At 41.9% G+C, this 19,993-nt stretch overlaps 1 protein-coding gene across 4 annotated transcripts in view; it reads right to left on the reverse strand.

Moving 5' to 3' along the window:
• The window catches only part of CLASP1 (cytoplasmic linker associated protein 1), a 261,865-nt gene extending 245,840 nt beyond the window's left edge, over nt 1-16,025 (reverse strand). For 3 of the 4 annotated variants that reach the window (XM_061135374.1, XM_061135373.1, XM_061135372.1), the window contains exon 1: nt 15,880-16,025. The gene's annotated coding sequence lies outside the window, so the exon portion shown is untranslated. The remainder of the gene's footprint in view (nt 1-15,879) is intronic. The other variant, XM_061135371.1, reaches the window with a different exon arrangement.
• Nucleotides 16,026-19,993: the final 3,968 nt, after the last annotated feature.

Raw genomic sequence — 19,993 nt, forward strand, 5'->3', positions numbered from 1 at the left:
TGAAGACCCAGCACAATCAAAAAAAAATAAAATAAAAAGAGTAAATTTTTTAAACATCACTTAAGAATGTAATTTAATATAACCAAATATACATTTTAACACATTGTTGATGAGAATAAAATTCATCACTATCTAGGACAATTTGGAAACATCTATCAATAAGCTTTCAATATACATCTTAATCCGAAAGGTCCAAAGCTAACAATTCATCTAAGGAAATAATCTGTTAAGTACATTAAAATGTATAAGCTTGTTTACTGCAGCTGTTCGTGAAAAAACCTTTTTGATGAAAATAAGTGTTCCAGAGAAGGAAATTCTAAAAGACATTAACGTACATCTAAACAACAGCATACCATGAAGACAGTGAAAACCAAAGTGAAAACACACACTTCTTGGCCTGGAAAAATATCTACAATCAATTCAGTGGGGGGGGGAAAGCAAACTAGAAAACTACACATTTATGATTTTTTTGTTTGTTACATAAAAAGTAGTCACTTACATTCTTGGTGCACAGAAAAAGTATGAAAAGAAACACACCAAAGCGTTAACACTCTATTTTTGTACAGTGAAAATGTACTATTTATGTAATTTTTTAAAATATATGTTAAATCCAGAAATAAACATACACACCTACAGTCAACTGACCTTCGACAAAGGAGGTGGAATACACAATGCAGAAAAGACGGTCCTTTTAGCAAGTGGTTGTTAGGAAAGTTGGACAGCTGCATGCAAATCAATGAAGTTAGAACACATGCTCAAACCATACAAAAAATAAACTCAAAATGGCTTAAAGACCTAAATACAAGACATGACATCATAAAACTTCTAGAAGAGAACATGGCAGAACTCTCTGACCTAAGTCATAGCAAGGTTTCCTTAGGTCTCCCAAAAAGAAACAAAAATAAACAAATAGGATCTAATCAAACTCACAAGCCTTTGCATAGCAAAGGAAATCATAAACAAAATGAAAAGACAATGTTCAGAATGAGAGGAAAAATTTGCAAATACTACTACCAAAAAGGGATTAGTACTCAAAATATATAAACAGTTCTTAAAACTCAATAACAAAAAAACAAACAACCTAAACAAAAAACAGGCACAAGGCTTAAATAGACATTTCTCCAAAGAAGACATACAAATGGCCAATAGGCACATGAAAAGCTGCTCAATACTGCTAACTATTAGAGAAATGGTAATCAAAACTACAATGAGATATCAGCTCACACTGGTCAGGATGACCAACAAAGTCTGTAAATAATAAATGCTGGAGAAGGTTTGGAGAAGAGGGAACCCTCCTACACTGTTGGTGGCAATATAAATTGGTACAGTCACTATGGAGAACAGTATGGAGTTTCTTTAAAAAAACTAAAACTAGAGTTACCATACGATCCAGGAATCCCACTCCTTGTCATACATCTGGAGAAAATTCTAATTTGAAAAGATATGTTCACCCCAATGTTCACAGCAGCGCTATTCACAATAACCAAGGCATAGAAACAAACTATATGTCCACGGACAGATGAATGACGATGTGGTACATGTATGCCATGGAACACTACTCAGTCAGTAAAAGAATCAAATAATGCCATTTGCAGCAACATGACATTTTCATACTAACTGAAGTCTGACAGAGAAAGACAAGTATCTGGACATCACTTATATGTGGAATCTAAAATATGATACAAATGAACTTATTCACTGAAAACAAACTTATGCTTACCAAAAGGGAAAAGGGCGGGGGAGGAAAATTAGGAGCTGGGGATTAGCAGATACACTACGATACACAAAACACACGGCCAAGAAGGTCCTTCCGTGTAGTGTGAGGAACTATAATCCATATGCTGTAATAAATCATAATGAAGAGCACGAGAAGACATGGGTAATGGTACCACTCTGCTGTACACCGGAAACGAATACAACACTGTAAATCAACACACATCAATTAAAAAACTTTTAAAGAAAAGAAAATGCTAAAGTTTAACGGTGCTCCTGGGGAATTTCCTGGTGGCCCAATGGTTAAGAATCCGTCTTGCACGTAAGGGATGCGGGCTCAACCCCTGGTCAGGGAACTAAAAGCCCCACGTGCGGAGCAGCTGAGCCTGCACTCCACAACTACTGAGCCCGCGGGGTCTGGAGCCCGTAACCCGCAACAAGAGGAGCTCGCCTGCCGTAAGAAGACAAGAGCCTGCACACCACAGCAAGACCCAGCACAAAAGAAGGTTTAACTAACTAAATAAATAACAGTGGTCATAACAGAACATCGCTGCCAGCCCGCACAAGCATAGGTTATCTGGAAGACCATTTACGAAGCTAGAAACTGCAGTTGCCTCTGGGAATGGGATGTGGAAGAATGATAAAAAGGGTGGAGGAAGGCTTACATTTCACTCTCTATCCTGGTGCATCTTTTAAACTTTTTTACCATATACATATAGTATCTAGTCAAAGGAAATACACATTTTAAAACATTAAGAAGTATGTTAATATTCTTTCCAGTATAAGCATAACTGTGCCCAGTAAATACCAGAAAGTTATTTGTAAAGTCATAAGGAACTGGAAACCTGAAACCATAGGTATCATCAGTTACTACAAAGAACTGAAAAACATTTTAAAAGCTAGCCATTCAGCAAGTTGTGCACGTCCATCTCTACACTCATCTCTACATGATGGCCCTGGTAACACCTCTAAGGAAGCAAGGGCTTCCCAGGTGGCGCTGGTGGTAAACCTGCCTGCCGATGCAGGAGACCTAAGAGACACGGGTTTGATCCCTGGAGAAGGGCACTGCAACCCACTTCAGTGTTCTTGCCTGGAGAATCCCATGGACAAAGAGTCTGGAGGGTACAGTCCATAGGGTCACAAAGAGTGGGAAACGACTGAAGTGACTTAGCATGCATGCATAGGGAAGCAAAGTGTATTTCCTAAGCTCTTTCAGTCTTGGAATGCTTGCAAAATCAAAAACTGGCAACAACCACAAAAAAAAAACTGGCAAAAAAAAAAAAAACTTCCACAAGTAATAAGAAAAAAGTGCTCAATTCATTTTTGATCACTGAACTATAGCCATGTTTTAATTCAAAAATAACAAGACAGCATCATACATGTCTACAAAATTACTCTTAGGTCATATGCTTCTATATAATTACAGTTTTAAGTGTATTAACTACAGGATTCTCTTACTGCCATCTAGGTTTTGTTAAAATCTCTAAGATGGATAATTCAGCAATATCTCTCACAATATTAATGATACAATTTTCAACCCAAAATGTCAACTTATAAGAATTTATTCATATACATGCAAAATAATTATAGAATTATTATTCACAGCATAGTTTTATAAATGCAAAAGACTAGAAAAAACTAAATGTTCCTTAATAGAGGGCTAAGTAAACTATGGTATGCTATACAACAGCATAGTATTCAACCATACTCTTCATTTTCTTTTTTTTATTTTTTTTTTAATTTATTATTTTTTTTGTCATACATTGATATGAATCAGCCCATACTCTTCATTTTCAAAAAAAATAATTTAGAAGCCTTTAATGTACTGACATAGACTAATTTCCAAGATATATTAATGCAAAAAAATAAAAGCAAAATTCAATAGTCAACATCTGTACAAAAAAGGAGAGTGGAGAGAAGGCGTATATATGCACTATTTCATACACATAATTAATAACACTGGGGTCTCCAGGGGAGGGTGGATGGCAGGCAGGAGAAGAGGGAACCTGAATTTTAAATTATGTGTATGTATTATCTATTCAAAGAAATAAATATTTTATAATTTTAAAAATTTAATGCATTTAACTGGAAGTTCTCTCTTCTTTCTAGGTAATTTAAACAAATGAATGGAACTTTCATATACAAGATTTAAACTTGCTCATAAAGCCCACAAGAATACCTCCGAGGTATGCTTTAAAAAAAATTTTACAACCAATAATTCATGTAATAAGCTTACGATTACAGTAAAAATTATGTAATTTTAATAATGCCATAACTATCCAGAAGCCATCTCAATAGCAACCAACTTTCCAAAGCACAATGTCTAATCCCCAACCCCAAAATTCCAAAACTGAATGATGAGTTGGTGATTCAAGTAAAGACCTGAAAATAGAAGAGTCTGGATTTCATGAAGACTCAGGGAGGGCTCTCTGTAAGGGATTACTCTCGGGCTTCTCTCAGCAAGGCTGCTTCCCTGGCCACTTCACATGAGACCACGGGGTTAGCGTGGCTCCCTGTCCACTGTCACAAGCTCGGTCTCCGGCCAACACAGCTCTCTCACAAATGGATGGCAACAGACAGGCCCCAGAGCGCCCGACGGGGAGCGTGGACCTGTTCAGGGCCTCAGATTCTTCAGATGAAAACAGGAAGGGACACATCCTTCCCCAACTCCCAGACGAGCAGCCCTTCCTTCTTCAGCCCCCCATATGGATTCAACACACCAACAGGGCACTCTAAGCATCTCTTCAGTTGCCTCCCTTCCTTGGAGTGAAGCTCGCTGGGGACAGGGCTGTCCGCCCCACTTTCTGTCCTCAGGACAAACGGTGGAGTTTACTGAGGATTCTGCTCAGGGTACACAGTCCATTCTCTACTGGTCACCCAGCTACACCCTGGAGTAACTCTCTTATTTTAACAGTAGTAGTTCTCATTAAGGGCTCTCTGTGTTTTAGGCCCATTCTCAGGAACACCTATGTACACACTTTCCACATCCCCTTCGGTCACCCATGCCACCCCAAAACAGATCTAGCAAGCAAATGATCACAAGATGTGTCTCATCTTCCAGGGCTTACTCACTCTTCCACGATTCCACACAATAATCACTATACAATTCAGCTAAATACTGTTACACTGTCTAAACAAATGCTTCTTTGGCAATTTCAGAAATCGACTCCAAATTCTGAAATGAATGAGAGGATAAAAAGATTTTTCCATCATGTTCACTTTATAAATGCAGTCACAGGCCACTGGCATTCACCACCAATAGGTGAATTCCATCAGCAACAGGCTAAAATACCACCCTCGTCAGCCAACATCAACTCCACCGTGAACAGCGGAGCAGGAGCACATTTCTTTTTATAAAAGGCCACCCTTCTCTGAATGGGATCCCATGTCTGGACAGGGATCTATTAAATAACAAAAATACTTCATAAATCAGACTTTTTAGACAACGATTTAAGATTAAGATGCACACCAGGCCCAAAGTCTCCATAAATAAGGCCAGAGGTAGCAAAGCAAAACAGTCAGCATCTCTCCTTCCTACTCTCCCTGGCATAAGCCATTATTTCTACTAAGGGAGGTCAAGCTCTTGCTGAATCACTCTGTTGGTTGACAATTAGCTTGAAAGCATCTCAAGTACTGGGTTTGCTCTGGCCTCTCTGATGTTGTTAGAACTAGAAAATACAAGAATAAAATAATTCCTTTCTTTGTTTTCACTGTTAATAATAAGGATCTGCTAAAATAAGCACTGGATGAATAACCAGAATCTCATGATAAAAGTGTTTCTATAACAAGATGCTAAGAAATACCTACTTATGAGTCAAAATCTACCAGAAAACAGAATACCGAAGGCTCCCTCCTGGGCATCTGGATCGCGACTATAGAATGGACTCCCAAGGGAGGTCTGATCACTTAGGACAAGTAACATTAGATCTTTCGGAACAGCAAAGAGTGTGAGGGAGGGAAATCTGATAATACAGACTCAGAGAGAAAGATCAGATACTTTCCCACTAGTTAACTTTTGGGATTTCTAGGCAAAAGAAGAATTTTCTAATGATACTCAATTTTCCTGTTAGAAAGTGATATACACTCATTGCACAAACTCAAAATAATTTTTGAAATAAAGAGCATTTGTCAAAAATGAAAAGGCAAGATCTAGATATACAAAAATCACATCTAAAGTGAGTAAAATTCCCAATTTAAAACTCATCATAATCATAAATAACAAGTTAAAAATGTTTCAATCATCCATGAAATGAACCCCACATTTTGCAGCCTGAGGTTTATCCATGTATCAAATGTTACATACATTTGAAAATTCCTATGGCATTTGAAAGGTATCGATCCCCACATTTGGGAAGATGACTTAAAAGGACCTGAATTTTAAATCTTAAAAAACTTTATAATATACTGATCACTAATCTTTTAAGAATAATTTTCTGGAAATTCCATGGCAGGTCAGTGATTAAGACTTGGCACTTCACTGCCGAGGGCCTGGGTTTAATCCCTGTTCAGGGAACTAAGATCCCTCAAGGTACAGCCAGAAAAACAAAACAAAAACAAACAAACAAAAAAACTCCACAAGTTGCAAAGTACAGACAAAGAAAAGATCAATTTTCTGCAATTACCTAAATATATTCACAAAGATCTAAGTTTAGCTTCACAATTCAGCCAATAAAACTTAAGCACATCCCTTACACAGTACTGGATTGGGCATCAGAGTGAATAGGGGAGAAAAGAAGGTTGGAAATTGAAAAACAAAGAAATATACAGTCTTCTCTGAAGGTCCTTATACTCTACATCGGAACACGAGACTAAACAAAATCTAAAGAAAGGGAACTCACATTTACTAAGTGTATGTTATGTGTCAGGCAGCAAAGCTATAATATACAACATCCATGAATCCTGTCACAAGGGAAGAAAGCAGGGAGGGGCGGGAGGGTGCTGAAATCGAGGTGTGAGGTCAAAAACCCAAAGCACAACATAAATGCAAGTGATAACAGAGGATAAGCAGTTTTCATTGTGCTTCAGTCTGACTGTCTTGACTCTTTGCGACCCCATGGACCACCAGGGTCCTCTGTCCATGGGATTCTCTAGCCAAGAATTCTGGAGTGGGTTGCCACTTCCTCTGCCAGGGAATCTTCCTGACCCTTGGATCAAACCTGTATCTTTTGTGTCTCCTGCATAAAGCGTCTGCCTCCAATGCGGGAGACCTGGGTTCGATCCCTGGGTCGGGAAGATCCCCTAGAGAAGGAAATGGCAGCCCACTCCAGTATTCTTGCCTGGAGAATCCCATGGACGGAGGAGCCTGATAGGCTACAATCCACGGGGTCGCAAAGAGTCGGACACGACTGAGCGACTTCACGTCACTCTTTACCACTAGCGCCCCCTGGGAAGACTGGTGCTGGAACAACTGGACAGTCACATAGAAAACAAAGTTAGACCTGAACCTCACACCATTTACACAAACTAACTCAAAATGGGTCACGAAGATGAATGAAGAGCTCGATCTATAAAACTCTAAGGAGAAAACATAGGAATAAATCTCCATGACCTTAGATTTGGCAATAGATCTTTAGATATAACACGAAAAGCATGAAAAAACTGATTTATTGGATTTCATCAAAATTACTAAGGACATTATCAAGAAAGTGAAAAGACAACCAACAGAATGAGTGGGAGAAAATATCTGCAAATCACGTATCTGTTAAGAGCTTAAGTTCAGAATATTTAAGACCTCCTAAAACTCTGAACCAAAAAGACACACGTGCGCTCAGCTGCTGCAGTCAGGTCCGACTCTGCGACCCTAGGGGCTGCAGCCCGCCAGGCTCCTCCGTCCAAGGCGTTCCCACAATCCAGTTTAAAAACGAGCAAAGGCCCGTACCACAACTGTGGGAGCCTGTGAGCCTTCGAGCCCATGCTCTGCGACAAGAGAAGCCCGCACACCACAACTAGAGAGGACCCACCCACCACAGCTGAGAAAGCCCGCGATGAAGACCCAGCACAGCCAACGACAGATAAATAAATAAAAGTGGACAGAGAACGGCAAGGTCTTACTGTATAGCACAGGGAACTATACTCAACATCTTGTAGTAAGCTATAATGGAGAAAATATGAAAATATATACACATATGTATAACCACACACTTTGTTGTATACCGGACACACACATTATAAATTAACTATGCTTCAATTTTTATTTTAATGGGCAAAGGATTTGCATGTATATCTCTCTAAAGAAGATGCTCAACACCTTAGTCAGTAGGGAAATAAAAATCAAAACCACAGTGAGGACTACTTCACACCTACTAAGATGGCTACAATTTTTAAAAAACAAACGGAGGTAACAAGCGCTGACAAGGACATGGAGAAACTGAAGCCCTCGCACAGGACCGCTGGGATGTGAAAAGGTGCAGCCACTGCGGGAAATCAGGCAGCTCCGCAAAAAGCCAAACACAGAACCATCACCCGATCCAGTGACTCTACTCCTAGGTATACACTCAGAAGAATTAAAAGCAGAGATTCAAACAAATCTGTGAACCAACATACATTTCAGCATTAGTCCCAATAGTCTGAAAGTGGAAACAACCCAACTTCCAACAGCAGGTGAAGGGATAAATAAACTGGAGTATCCATACAATGGAATATTATTTAGTGATTAAGAAGGAATAACATTCTGACACAGGTCACAATATAAATGAACCTTGAAAACATTATGTTAAGTGAAATAAACTAGTCACAAAAGGACATACAATTATTCCACTTTAATGAAACAACCAGAATAGGCAAATTCATAGAGACCAGGGCCTGAGGAAGTAGGAAGAATGAGGATTTACTGCTTACAGAGTTTCTGTTTGGGGTGATGGAAAAGATTTGGAAGCAGACTGTGATGACTGCTGCCCAAAGTGAATGTTATTAATGCCACTCACCTGTATACTTTGAAACAGTTATAATAGCATATTTTACCAAAGTAAAAAGAAAAAAAAAGAGTTCATACAAAGTCTTAAGGAGTCTGGCTTGTCCAAGGATGGATCTCAAATCAAGAACTCAAGTCCAAAAGAGACTGTAGGTTCCCGGATCCAACCAACCCTCATGGAAACCCTCATGAGAAGACAGCATCCCTACATCCTTCCTGACCAGAAAACAGGCCTCTCCAGATACTGCCGGATGCCAGCAACAGATTTTCCCCCAAGACAGCCCACTGACCTTTCCTGCAGGGAAAATAACCTGTGCTGGAAAAGACAGAGATAAGTGGAAAGGAAACCGAAGAATCCAAGAGCCAAACTCTGCTACTCTGCAGCTGCATGAGCGTGGACAAATCACTCAAGTGCTCTAACCAAGGTTCAACTTCCTCTCATTATAAAATGAAAATAGCATCTACCTCTAAATGCTGCCATTAAGACCTGCCAAAAGAGCACCTATGGCACCCGGCCTAGCGCCTGGCTCATGATGGGTGTTCAGTCCATGATGGCTCTTTACGCTGGGAAAGGAGGTCTGTCTGCCACCCCTGAGCCAACCAAAGGCTTGGCAGGACCTGGCTTGGGTCTGGAGAATTCTATGATTGTCAGAACTCAAGTAAAACACAGACTTCAGAGAAAGCTGTTTCTATGCAGCTCAATGCCTCTTGGAAAGACTGGCTTATTGTTTGCAGAATGAACCCAGCTACTCTACATTAGGAAGGGAGCTGCTAGACAATTCACTCTCTCTAGACAACAGGCCTCTGTTCACAACGAAGCCCTTCCTCGACCCACAGGAGAGGCGTCCTCTGTGGAGGAACTGAGCAGAAAGTCAGTTAGAAGGTCGTCCTGAGGCAGCTCTCAGGCTCTGGTGGCCTCGGCATCACTGGAGGAATCTGTTAAAGACACAGATGTCTCACCCCCACTACCGGACATTCTGGTCACCAAGTATTTCAGGAAAGGCCCTTGAGCACAAGTGTTAAAAGAAACACTTGAAGGGAAGGTACAGAGATGGCCTAAGACTACATTCTGATGTTGACAAACAGACCAGTCTGCCCACAAAGCAAGAGCTGTGTTTCCCTCCATGCCTATCACAAGACACACTGGCTCTGGCAACACAGGACACGGGAACCGCGGAAGTGCAGGTGACACCCAGCTCAACCTGCACTATACTTCTCACAGGGAAAAAGTAAGCTTTATTACCAGAACTTGAGAAAATTTTTGTCAAGCACTCTTAAACTGCTGGGGACAGTTTTAACTGATACAAGCTTTTAGTCAGCATTCAGGCAATATGTATCAAAAGTCACCCAATATTTTTACTTCTTAGAACTGATCCAAAGGAAACAACACAAAAAAGCAGGCTACATGGCAAAAACAGCCACTGTTGTAATATACAGTATTATATATCTTGATGTATAATATATAAAAATATATATATATACCTGCATATCAAGCATCCTGGTTTACCAGGAATTTCCCGGCAGTCCAGTGGTTGGGACTCCACTCTCACTGGCAAGGGCCCAGGTTCAACCTCTGGTCAGGGAACTAAGACCCCACAAGTTGCAAGGCACAGTCAAAAATATAAGGATCCCAGTTTACCAAAATTTGCCATTACCAAATCAAATATGGCAAAGCTATTAAAAATAAAAATGATGCACGCTATGTCATTACATGGAAACTACTCATAAAACACAGAAGACCTAAAATGACTTACTAAAAAACAGGGACACTATGAAAAAACCTGGAGGTGGGGAGGGGGGCAGGGGGACAAATGGGTGAAAGGAATCAACAGGTACAAACTTCTAGTTATAAAACAAATGTATGGCATGATGACCATAGTTTAACAATACTGTACTGTGCATTTGAAAGTTTCTAACAGATTAAATTTTAAAAGTTTTCATCCAAGGAAAAAAAATTCTGTAAGGTGATAGATCTTGACTTATTGTGATCATTTCACAATATACAAAAATACTGAATCACTATGCTACACACTTGGAAACCAACATAATGTTGCATGTCAATTTTACTTCAATACACACAAAAAACGTGTTTGGATTACAGAAAAAAAAGGGAAGAAAAAGTCCTGTGTTTGGATGACTTGATATAGGTTTTCCCCTGTCTGGTCTCTCAACTTTCTGTATTATTGCTATATTATAACAGGATTACAAGTAAGTTTAACTCATGCTGCTTAGAAAGTTAACTGGACAACCGTTCTAGAGGGAGAAGGCAGATTCACTGACCTCAGTCATGCTGAATGAAGATAAACGCACCCAATCATACCATGGTAGAAAGATGGGCACAGGCCAGTTCTAAATTTTCTTTCACAAAAAGGTAAATCTTAACATATTCATTAACTATTAAACCTTAAATTTACATTTTTTAAAAAGCAAGTATAAACATGCTGAAGGAGAGAGGAAACCTGGTCTGGCGGACTTCACATGGCAAAAACGATCAGGCAACTTCAGAACCACAACTTCAATATAAGGTGTAAGGTTGCGTCGCTAAGAGACAATTTACACAAAAAGAACATCAGGCTGAGAAACAGAAGGCCCAGCTCTCATCCTCGTTCCACCACGTACTGGGATTTAACTCCGAGGTCTTGGGTTCTCATTTGTAAATTGACAGGATAATTGTGGTATTTCCACTGCCTACCTCACAGGATTTTTGAAGGGAACAAAGAAGATTATGAACGTAAAAGTGTTTTGAAAATCCAGGGTTTGTTCCCTCAAATCTGGCTGTTAGTATTATGAAGATGTTCCTACAAATAAGGGTAATCATCTTTAGGAGACATACTCCAAACTGATAATGAGTGGATGTATCGCCTCCCACGGGGCTCAGCAGCATCTGGGGCCAGACCTTCCCTTTTACCCCCATGTTCAAATCATTTAGGAGAGTCTATGACTGTTACCTGGTAATTTTTTTAATTTGTAAAAGCAAATGCAATCACTGACAAAATTAACATAGAACGCAGGACTTTCAAACTGGATTTTTCGGATTTACCTGAGGATTGTTAAAAAATTGTGGCTCTCCAGGCCCGACGAAGACTTAACTGACCAAAATCTCTGGGTGGCTAGTGATAAATAAGACCAGGCCATTTGTATTTTAAGACCCTCTCCAAGTGATTCTGGCAACGTGATTACTGCTTTTTTTTTTTTTTTGGCCACATCTTGGGGCATGCAGGATGTTAGTCCCCTAACCAGGGATCAAACCCATTACCCCTGCACTGGGAGCTCAGAGTCTTAACCACTGGACTCCAGGGAAGACCCAGTTACTGCTATTATTATTACATTAATTCTTACCATGAATACATGACAGGAAGTCCATATACTTACTCAGTATACGCCAGTCACTATTCTTAGCATCTTACATATATTATCTCACTTCATCCTCACACAGCCCTATAAGAAGATGCTGCTATTAACACTGCCTGCCTTTCACCCTTCTTTTGCAGATGAAATTATTAAAACACAAAGAGATGATCTAACTGGCCCATGGCCCAAAGCCATAGGGCTAGGAAGTGGCAGAACCAGAAAGCTCACATGTCTGAAAATCCTTGATACAGTTTCCCAGCCTAAGACAGTAACTGTATATTCTGGTCAGGTCATATCAAATTCTGCTTTATTTCATATATTGCATTTAAAGGACCATAACAAACAAGAGTTGTCTAAAGAGAGCATAGTGTCTGGTTTAGGTGATATCAGCTTAAACCAGGCAGGGACAAAGGGCCTAGGGCTGTTTTCATACTTCAGCATCATAGGGAAGAATTTGTAACATTTTATCTGTCTCCTCCTTTACACTGTGAGTGAGCCCTTGAAGTGTGAGACCCATGTATGTCTTTTCAGCTATATCCTTGTGGTTCCTGAAAGTGAAAGTCACTCAGTTGTGTCCAACTCTTTGTGACCCATGGAATATACAGTCCATGGAATTCTCCAGGCCAGAATGCTGGAGTGGGTAGCTGTTCCCTTCTCCTCAGGATCTTCCCAACCCAGGGATCGAACCCAGGTCTCCCACATGGCAGGCAGATTCTTTACCAGCTGAGCCACCATGGAACTAAAGAAAGGGTTTAATAAATTAATCAATAAATCTAGAAAAGGCTTGATGACTGTCCTGGGAAATGAAAGACTATTTCACGGAAAAGAAACAGATTTGATTCATGTTGCTTCAGAGAGTACGAAGATCAACAGGCAAAGGGGAGGGGCAGAGTGAAGACAGTCTAGAATATCTTTCCAGCAATCAAGACCTGTCCAGCGACAGGAAAGCAGGTTGTGGTTTGAGGCTCAAGACCAGAATACAGCAGACAAAAGGCAGGATGTTGGACTATGGGGCCTCTAAGAGCTCTTCCAAGGCTCCAATCCTTTTATTCTAAGTTAAGATACACTGGTTTATTCCTTCACACTTTCTACAGAGACTGGTTACACAAGGCCAGTAGTCCAAGCACAGAGACTACTACAAAATCTTCTACAAACTCCCAGGACCCTCAAGGACCTAGAGAAGAATAAATCACCAGAGGACTCTTCCCAGGAGGAAGGTAATGGATACAACAGGAATCAACAAGGAGCGAGGAGACTTCCAGGCAAGAAACAGGAGAAAAGTCAACAAAAGTATTACGGAAGAAATGCTGCCATTTGAACACATCTGAGCTACATCTTCAGGGGATGCCTGCGAGAAAGTGGATCCCTAAAGATGCTGGTGGGAAGGTGGATTCTGTGGAGGTGCCATTTAAGAAACTGAGGAGCAGATGCATTCAGCCTGGCAATACTGGTCTGAGCCCAAGGGAGGTGGAGAAAGCCCTGCAGTGTGAAGACATAGCTAACACTCAAGAAATTGTGGTGCTAAAAAGAAAAGGCCTTTAGAGGTCAGTTAACCAAACACACACACTCTTTATGGATGCTGACCTGGTTGCATTCAGTAAAGAAAGGTTAGTTTACTTTCTTAAATTACATTTTACAAACCAAAGACTGAATCATCAGTGATTCTGTTTTCAAACATTATTTTCTGCTACTGTCTATTCTTTTCACTATGTAACAACCACACTTGCAATCATCAAAGTTGTTATCAAAACTCAGCCTAACAGGTTATCATCCCTAAAATGATTATAACATTTACCAATAGTACTATAAAATAAAAAGCATTATCCATCAATCTAAAAAGCTACAACTTTATAAGTAGAAGATTGTTAAGGAATAAATGGAGTCTGAAAAAACTAATTTATGTCTCAAGTACAAAAAGACTATCTCACCCAACTTATAAACTGTGAGACTGAGCTATCCAAAAAAAGGGGGGGAGAAAATTAACAAAGGGTTAAAGGGAAAAAAATCTAAATCCCAAACCAGTGAACAAAACATAACACATGTGAACAATAAACTTAATGGTCTTCTGGCCATTCATGTCTCAACATCCCTGTCAAACTATTTTAAGGATCTGAAATCTTGCTCTATAAAAAGCAAGTTCCCATCATCTGAACTACACTTAAGAGATCCTATGGCAGTAGTTACTCAAGCATAAAAAAACCAAGCTTCATATTTTTGCTTCCTGTTAGTACAAAAAAATGTCTACCTCTTTCAGGTAAAGTTGAGCCTGTGGTCAAAATCTTGGCACTCCAGGAGATTGAGGTTTTCAGTTCTAACACTAATTTAAGGTGCAAAGGCTTTTTCCCTATTCACTACCACTTAGATTGTAAAATGGAGATAAAATATTTGACAACTCTACCACCAACAGTCTCTTCCAAGGATATCTGACTTTGGTTAACCTTAGTTGGGAGAATACAAAACTACAGCTAAAAACTCCTCAACAAAAATTAAAACTTTAAAATCCTAAAACATCTACATGTTAGCTGATGAGCTATGAATTTCAGAAACTGAGTGTTGAGTAACAATTGCTAAAAAAGGTGCAATTACACAATCTTACAAAGATGGATAAGCAAACAGCTCACCAAAATTTAAATCTTTCTTAGCAAATGGAAAAGATAAGTAACTCTGGGACACTGTGATGTTATTTTTCTTATCTATATGGTCTCTGCATCAATGTTACTATTCTCCACTCCCTTGACAAGCAAAAGGAGCCCACTGTCCAGGATTTCTCTGACCAAGAGGACAGTAAATGTCACAATAACAGTAATAAAAGCAACAATTTCTAAAGCCATCATTTATACCAGATTCTGGCACCGGAACAGGGTGCAAGGCACAAGGCAGCAAGCAACTATTTCTCACTTCTGACTCTTCTGCATCACTGCCTCCCAAAGGACTAGAGAATCTAGAGCTCTGGAAGTCATATCTACAAATGAAAGTATCATGTTTAAAGAGCTCACAGGCTCGACAAATGGTCAACATTAATGAACAAACCTCACGACACAGAAACTCACCCAGATGCAACAAAACATGTTTCAAGCCTCTACCTAATTTTTGTTTTTAATTCTAGGAATAAACACAAGTTGTGGTTGTTGTTGTTTTTAAATTATGTAATAAGTGAGACTCTGGAAAACCCCAGACTCATCCCAGCGGCTTGGAGAAACGAGAAAGCAAAATGTGATGAGTTCCATTGTACCCAACCAGGCTAACGTGCAAAGACCACACACTCCTCTCCGTCAGAGCGTCCCTCCCAATACCGAAGAACAACAAAGGCAAGTTGAGGAGGCTGCACAAGGCTTAACTCAGCACTTGTCCGCTTTCCCAGCCTCCGAAGCAGCTAGCTGCGGGCCCGCGGACCTCCGGCACCCTGCGCATCCCGCCCGGCCCGCGCTCGGCTTTGTCTGGCCCGGCTGGACCCCTTCCCTCCCGATCTTTCTCCACACCCACCACTCGCCCAGGAGTAGTTGTGGGGGGTTTTCTCTCTCTCGCCCCCTCCCCTCGCAAGCCCCGGCTCTTTTCAAACGCGGCTTCTCCTACCAGGCCCGAGACTAGGGTCGGGAAGGGGGCCCGGGGTGGGGTCCGGGAGAGAAGAGAGAGGGGCACACAAAGCCAGGCTGACCCCAGAGCCACCCCCAACCCTCTGCAAAGCAGCGTGGGATCAGCGATCTGCGGGCTGGATAAACAGTCCTCAGCTCCCGTTCCCCGCCCAGCTCCCACCCAAGGGCCGCCCCCTCCCCCCAAAGTGCACCCAAGAGCGGATGACAGCGCTGGACCTAGCCCCCACCCAGCCTCGGCGCCCCCCACCGCGAGGGGGGCAGGGGCCTGGGAGGCCTGGGGTCTACACACCCTCGCCCTAACCGAGCACTTACGGCCGTATCATCCGCGCCTGTTGCCGCTGCGGACCACACGGCCGCCGCCTTCTCCACCCCAATGAGGTTAAGCGCTTGGTGCGGGGATTAAAAAAAAAAAAAAATTAGAAGCCCAGAGCGCCTGCGTAATGAGGTCTCCCTTTTTTCGCCTTACCGCCACGACCCGGCTGGACCATAGAGTGTGTAAACCGAGAGCAGAGAGGCGCCCGCTTCTCTATGGTAACGCCCGGCGCAGGCGCCGCCCTGGCTGCGACGGGATTCGGGACCTGCCAGTCCCTGGAGCTCTTGCCTCCTCGGAGAACGTCAATTGGCCTTGATGGGGACCCGTAGGGAAAGGTTCTTTAAGAAAAGGGCGGCCAGGCCGGAGCTGGACCCCCGGCGAGTTGCGGCAAAACTCAGGCTAGGCAGAGAGGATTGAATCTAAGCGGCCATGGCAGTTAGGGCGCACCAGAACGCAGGGAGCGTAGAGCTCAGGAGGAACCAGAAAGCTTGGGTAAAAGGCGTCCGGTCGGAACTTCCCCCGGTGAGGGCGAGGAGGTCTACGACCTGAGGGAACCGGCCTTTCACTTCTGGGTTACGCGCGTCGGCGCACCCTCTGGGCTTCCAGGGCGGAGGAAATTGTGCCTTGCGACGCTCCGTACCGAGGCTCCCCCTTCACCCTTCGGGTAGGCGCGGGCGCTGGAGCCGGAAGCACAACTTTTTAACGGTTCTTTGCCCTCTTTGAAGCCGAGCCAGCCCTGTGGACGCCTCGGAGACCCTGGAGACTTTCTTCCTTGAGTGCCTGCACAAAGCAGGCGGCTTCCATCCCCTCTCTCGCCTTTCTCTTGGAATAAGTGTGAGCGCGTGTCTCGGAGGTTTAAAAGCTGCGCACGTTGCAGGACTCCCCTTTAAGGATCTCGAAGGGCCCACAGTTTTGCTGCGTCGGGCGCCTACCCTCACTTGTAATTTGACATTGAAAGCTTTCGTGAGATTACACACTGCTCCGCGGAAGCCACTCAGTGTGAGTTGGCCTCCCTCCGTCTCGATTCTCGTATGCGGAGCTCCTGCTAGTCGGGTGTGTGGACACCCGTGAGATCCTACCTGTGAAGGTCCAGGACTTAGATGATGTGCTTGGAGAGACTCAGTTAAGACAAGCCTTATGTAGACTCCTCTGTGGAGTGCAAGGAAGGGAGCGGACTGTGGGCTGAAGGAGTAGCGATGGCAAGTAGGAGGTGACTCCTGTTTAGATCTAGAAAAGAGGACCTCTTTTTGGAGAAAGCACAAGCGACCTTTTGAAAACCGCTGAGTGGTGATAAAAGAGCTTTCCAGAGAGGATAGCAAGGGGCAAGGACCCAGGAGGCAGTGGACGTTTTACTGAGTGCAGTGAAGAAAGCAGCCTAACTGAATTGGGGGAAAAAAACAAACAGACAAGTGGAAAGTAGTGTTGGTAACTAGGATGGGGAATGTTCCGTTTTTTTAATATTTCTGGCCCCACCACGTGGCATGTGGGATTTTAGTTCCTTGACCAGGGTAGAACCTGTGCCCCCTTCATTGAAGCTCATAACTTTTAACCACTGGACCTCCAGGGAGGTCCCAGGAATGTCTGATGTTTTATTTGATAAAATATGACATGAAATTTACCATTCATTTTTAAGTGTATAGTTATGTACATTTACACTGCTGTGCTACCATCTTCTGAATTCAACTGTAGGAAGCTGGAATTCTTTACCCTTTAAACAGCCCTGGCCCTACCCTGCCCCAGCCTCTGGCAACCACTCTTTTACTCTCTCTATAAATTTTACTGTTCAGGTTCCTCATGTAATTGGAATCATGTTCCTTTTGTGACTGACTTATTACACTATTTCACTGAGCCTGAACCTGCTTTCATGTTGAAGCAGGTGTCAGAATTTCCCTCTCCGCCCTCCCTTTTTTGCCACATTATTCATTGTAATAATCTATAAATTCTTTGGGGTTTTTTTTTGACCACACAGCATTCAGGATCTTAACCAACCAGGAATGGCACCTCCTAACAGTGGAAGCACTGAGTCTTAACCCCTGGACTACCAGAGACATCCTAGAATTTCCTTGATTTTTAAAATTAAATACTATTCCATTGTATGTATGAGATATATATATATATATATATATATATATTCCCAAAATGAACCCTTGGGTTACTTATACCTTTTGGCTACTGTGAATAATGCTGCTGTGAACAAAAGTGTACAAATATCTCTTTGAACTCTGCTTTCAATAGGATGGGGAATATTTTGAAACCAGGTAGAGAGATCTACATTGTTTTAGGTCCTCAACTAGGGGTAGTAACATTGTGGAAGAACTGTTTTAGAAAGTGACCCTGAGGGTGGCAGCTCAATACAGTCTCCATTTATAGGAAGCATTTCGGAAGCTTTAATATATGCTAGGCAGTGTACTACCGCTTTATGTAAATTATTGATATGTCATTGAATCCACAAAATAAACAGCCAGTTATTAACATCATTTTACAAGTGAGGAAACCAAGGTTCTGGGATACAGATGGGCTGAGGGGAAGCTCACCAACCATACATACACACAAGTGATCAGAAAACAAACTTCTACAAGAGCTGGGCACCCATGGGCAGTGACTATTCACTTCTTTGGGCAAGAATGCTGAAAAACAATAATTTACATGTGAGAGGGAGGTTTCACAGGAGAAAGAATAGGCTAACAGCAAGAGCTTCCACTCTCAAATTACTGATGTGTAAAAGAGCTTAACACAGCAAACCTGCATCGTCCAAGTTTCCTAAAAGAACACTCAAGTTTTAGTCCAGGCCTACACATTGCTCTTAAAAAGTATAAAATGTCAGGTAAGTATATCTTGGTCTATAGTAGAGAAAATAATGAGACACACCATTTCCTACTCAACACTTCATCTTTAACTTTTGCTTCCTCAAAAATCCTGTGAGGTCATTTGAAGCAATGAGCCCCATTTAGCAGATGAGTAAATAGAGGACCAGAAAGGAAAAATGATTTGCCCAGCGCCTAATGGCTGATTGGTACCAAGGCTGCAACTGCAACCTGAACCTGTAGAATTCTCACTCTCTGCTTTGGGTGCTCTTATAGCAGTCTGAGTGGCCAGTCTGTTCAATTAGTTTCACCTTCCTCAGGGACACAGCCAAACTCCCAAGAAGCTAGTGTCAGTTAAACAAGGAGTCAGAGAATGTAAGTGCATTATAAACAGCATTAACACATCAAAAATACTCTGTACTGATTGTGTGCCAACCACTGAGCAAAGTAGGAAAAAATCTTTGTTTTTGGGAAGAGGAGATAGAAAGCAGAGTAGCAATAAATATATACTGAGCCAGGTAGAATAAATATGGAAAAACTGAAGCAGGAAATTAATGAGGGAGTGCTGAGAATAGGGAAAGGAATTTCTGTTTAAATAGCACAAGGGGGAGGGGCACTGGGAAGTACACGGCGAATGTGTGAAGGAGCAAGCAGTGTCCTTTCCCTGGAGAAGGGCATTCCAGGTAGAGGCCAGTGCCACAGTCCTTCTGAGACAGACACCTCCTATGTTGTAAGAACTGAAAGGCCAGAGTGGCAGAAGCAGTGTATGCGAGGGGAAAGTAGGAAATGAGGTCAGAGGTAAGAGAATGCCAAATTGTGACATTCAGGGGCTTCAGTCCAAATTGTGGATTTCAAGGGCAATATAAGAATTTTGGCTTTAAGTAAGATGGGGAGCCACTGGTAGGTTTTAAGCAGAGGAGAAACATGATTTGACTTCTATTTTTTTATTCATTTTATTGAAGTACAGTTGATTTACAATTGTGTTAATTTCTGCTGTGTAGCAAAGTAAATCAATTATACATGTATATACATTCTTTTTCATATTTACCATTATGATTTATCACAGGATATTGAATTAGTTCCCTGTGCTATACAACAGAACCTTGTTTATCGATTTCTGTTTTTATAGACTCACTTTAGCTTCTATTTTGAGAATAGATTGTAGGGGAGCAAGAGGGGGACAACTTAGGAGACTAGTAAAATACTACAAGTGAGGGGCAAGGTGACGTGGGAAAAGTCGAAGTAGTGGAAGGTGTCTGTGTGCACTCAGGCACATCGATCTGATGGCTCAGCTCTTGTAGGGAGTGAA

The sequence above is a fragment of the Dama dama genome, chromosome 33 (genome assembly GCF_033118175.1).
Source record: "Dama dama isolate Ldn47 chromosome 33, ASM3311817v1, whole genome shotgun sequence".
In the NCBI taxonomy this organism is placed as follows: Eukaryota; Metazoa; Chordata; class Mammalia; order Artiodactyla; family Cervidae; genus Dama; species Dama dama.